Raw genomic sequence first — 4,284 nt, forward strand, 5'->3', positions numbered from 1 at the left:
ATTCAACCAACAGTGGATAGAAAACAGTAGCTTTCACATTCCCAACAGCAGTTTCCCGGCGGCAGATTTCCAGCCGCCAATCAAAAGTACCCTTTCCCATCTGTAGGTTGTTAAAAAAAAACTATGCAAGATTTTGGACTGGGCTTGGGGTGGACAGCGCTAATCCCATGCATTTTTCAAGGGGCAACTTTATATGCCAGGCATTTTGTTTGCTACGGTGGATGTATTTGTGAGAACATAAACACAGCACCTGCCCTATTGGAGCTTATAATTTAAGTGAAAGAGATAATGAGTAGATACAAAATAAAAATATAATTACGAATTGTAATACAAACTACGAAAGAAAGGTACAGGTATTATAAGCATGTATAACAGGTACTTGACCACTTGATCATCCTGAGGCCTAGATGTCAGTTAGAAATGAAACTTACTTTCAATACCAGACAACACTTTGAGTTCTCAAACATTTAGATGGATATAAAGCTGCTCAATGTAACCTGACAGTAATAAAGTAGTTTGAATTCAAGTGCCTGTATTCTGTTTAGTGTAAGGACATGGCTGCCTTAGTTCTGTATTTTTTATGGATTTTTCAGGATTATTTTGCCCTGAGGATCTGACTATCTTTTCCATACTTGGGCACCCCATCACCTAACCAACCACATGGTCACCCTGGCCTGGTTTACCTTTATGCCAGACAAGAGTCAGAACTCTATCCACCAGGTCCTTTAAAGAGGCCCTAACAACTCCCTGGGTCATCCTGAGACTGCGGGACATCCAATCATCTCTGATGACCGACTGGGTCATACAATAGGGGTCTGTCCTTCCTCTGGACAACCTGAAAACCCATTGCTGTCAGGATCAGAAAGCTGGTATATCTGTATTAATCATTATTAATCTAGGTGTCTATAAAATTAATATTATTTATAATAATATAGCAAACATTGTTGGTGAGAGAAAGGATCACTACATAATGGTAACAGGGTCCATTTGCTAAAATATTGCTATAGACTGAAAGTTTGTGTCCCCTCAAAATTCATATGTTGAAACCTAATCTCTAATAAGATGCTACTTGGAGGTGAGGCCATTGGGAAGTGATTAGGTCATGAGGATGGAGCCCTCATGAATGAGATTTTAAAAGAGGTCCCAGAGAACTCCTCACCTCTTCTAACATGTGAAGACACAGCAAGAAGACGACTGTCTTCGAACCAGGAAATGGGACCTCATCAGACACAGAATCTTCCAGCACCTTGATCTTGGACTTCTGGCCTCTAGATCTGTGAGAAATAAATGCCTATTGTTTATAAGCCATCCAGTCTCTGGTATTTTTTTTACAGCAGCCCAAACAGACTAAGAAAGAAGTTCTTTTTAAAATATGTGTACCTAAAAAAATAGTCTCTAGATATACAAAGCAATAAAAAAAGATTAATCTTCAGGGAGAAATAATAAGTTCACCATCTTAGAGAAATATTGCAATATATCTTTTTTGTTTTCAAATGATCCGGAAGACAAAAAAAATATCATCGAGAATATAGAAGATCTGTAAAACTCAATGGACATATACTTTTACACCCAACATTAGAAAATATATATTTTTAAAAATATGTGTGTGGTAGATATTCAAAAATCAATTATGAGTGATATCATGCAGAAAATCTCAGTAAATTTCAAAAAGCAAGTGTCGTATAGATTTTGATCTCTGAATGCAACACAATTAGGTTAAAAGTTAATAATAAATATTCTCTACTAAGACAACTAAAAGCTCATCAATGAAGAAGAACTGGAATATGCAATGGAATATTATATGGCATTTAATAATGCAGATTAGGAGATATATATATTAGTGGTCTATTGGTTCTTTCTATAAAGGGCTAATAGCAAATATTTTAGGCTTTGGCCCCCACTATTAAATCTGCCTTTGTAGTGCTAAAACAGCCAAAGACGATACGTAAATGAATTAAATCTGCCTTTGTAGTGCTAAAACAGCCAAAGACGATACGTAAATAAATGGGCATGACTGTTTTCCAATAAGAGTTTATTTATGAACATATGCTACAAAAACTTTTTGATTTTTTTAGCTATTTGAAAATTTCAAAACCAATCTCAGCTTATAGGCCATATGAAAACAGGGAGCAGGCCGGATTTGGCCCACAAGCCCCCGTTTGCTCACCAGTGATATCGATGAATCTCAGCAACAAAATATTAGGTTTAAGAGAAGCCCCAAAAGATAACATGTAGATGAGACTCTTTGGTAAATTAAAGTTTAAAAATTCAAATAAAAAACTATATACATACATATTTACATGTCTACATATATTGGTCTGATGCCTCTCCTTGGCCACAATGAATTCACTTATCAGAGAAGAAGACTATTTTTTATTAGCCACAGGACTTCAGGTCACAAATTATACAAAAGTAATAAAATGACTATATATAGTTATATATATAGTCTTATTTATAAATATAAATACAAAATTCATATATTTGCTCTTTAGAAATATATACCACATGAAAAAGACACAATGAATGCAGAATTTGGCACAGCAGTTATCTCTAATGAAAGGAAACAGGCAGACAGAAGGGAGGGCCATGATGTGGGTTATTGCCAGAGCCCTGGATCTCATTTGGGATAGTGGGCTATACAAAATGATTATACGGTCTACGGCCATGCCACCCTGAACAAGCCAGATCCCGTCTGATCTCGGAAGCTAAGCAAGGTCGGGACTGGTTAGTACTTGGATGAGAGACCACCTAGGAAGACCAGGTGCTGCAGGCATTAAAAAAAAATGACTATACAAAAATGGGCCACACATGGACAATGGTGACAGTGTGTGACAGAACAAAGATTATTATTAATCCAATTCTGTGTACTTGAGACTCACCAAAAGAAAAAAACAGTAAGAATTAGGTAGATTTAGGCAAAGGGGTGTATAAAAAGAGGTAGGAGAAATTATTCAGGTAGAGAGAATCTGGTGTACAAGAGCCCAGAGGAAGGATTCAGGGAACCAAAAGGAGTCTGTATGGTTGCCTCTGAGAGAGTAGAGGGGAGAGAGGTGTGTAAAGGGGATGGCGAGCCAGGAAGGGGCCAGATCACACAGGGCCCAAAGGTACTCGGGTTTATATCCCAAGAGCGATGAGAAACCACTGATAGGTTTTAAGAGGATGAGGAAGGACTAATAAAGATGCTGAGCTGTCTTGGATACACAGAACACTGATGTTTGTAAATAGATAGTATCTTAAATGAGGAAAACAAAGTTTACTACACCTCAGCGGTAGTCATCATGAAAACCAACGGCACAGTTTGTCATTTTGGTGGAGTTTTCATTCTGTAACAGATCAAACTGTTTCTAACAAACAAGTCGATTATGGTGGGAGCTAACTTATCTGCAGTAAGTATTGGTAGTCCAATCTCATTAGTACCGAGGTCTGGGGACTTGGTGAAGACTTCAGTGGACCCTTCCCTAAGGGAGCCTGTGTGTCGTGGGAAAGAAGCAGTGGTGATGGCTGGCAGGTGGGTGTCGGGCGAATATCATAACCGAATGCCTAAATGACATTTACATATATGCCCTGGAAGGTTAAAAAAGTGATAAGAACTGATTTACAGATTTAGGGAAAAGGGAGTTTTCTCCTACAGTCCCTCCTCCAGTCCCAAATAGAATAATATTTTACTATCAGCCACAAGAAACTCAGGTTACAAGTCAAACAAAGGTAGTAAAATGTCCAACTGATCCATTCTTGTTGCTTTCGCTAGCTTATTACCCCTATCGAACTGGTTCAGTTCATAATAGCTCTCCTTTGGCCACCAAGAAGCCCCAATATTACAGTCCTGGCTCTCAGGGACACCTCACACTCTGGCTAGGCCCAGGTCACCCCAGAGTGTGCATTCATTCATCTCTCTCATTAGAGATATCTCAGTCCAGAGAAAGTTTAAGAAGCTCTGGGGACTACTCAGCCTTTGACAAACAGGCTGGCATCTTAACCTCATCACTTCCAAGCAGTGTGACTGTAGACAAGCACCTGTTCTGAGCCTCATCAATTAAAAGGTGATAATAATACCTGGGACATTGTAATAATCAAAGGAAATAGAAGAATGCATGTCCAATAAACATCCCCCCATCCTTTTTCCCAGAAATTTCTGTCTACCTTTGTGTTTATGTCCCACGTCTATCCTGGAGTGAGTAGAGCGAATCAAGTGAAGAGGCAGAGACGAGAGTGGTTTGATATAAGCTGTTTCGCAAAAGATCTGAATTCTGGGAAGTAATGTGAGGAAACACTGATGTCACGTGC

The 4,284-nt window shown here is 38.7% G+C and overlaps 1 pseudogene; it reads left to right on the forward strand.

Annotated features, from left to right (window-relative positions):
• Window positions 1–2,654: 2,654 nt before the first annotated feature.
• On the forward strand, window positions 2,655–2,773 carry LOC111729331 (annotated as a pseudogene).
• The last annotated feature ends 1,511 nt before the right edge of the window (window positions 2,774–4,284 follow it).

The sequence above is a fragment of the Pteropus vampyrus genome, unplaced genomic scaffold, assembly GCF_000151845.1.
Source record: "Pteropus vampyrus isolate Shadow unplaced genomic scaffold, Pvam_2.0 Scaffold8, whole genome shotgun sequence".
In the NCBI taxonomy this organism is placed as follows: Eukaryota; Metazoa; Chordata; class Mammalia; order Chiroptera; family Pteropodidae; genus Pteropus; species Pteropus vampyrus.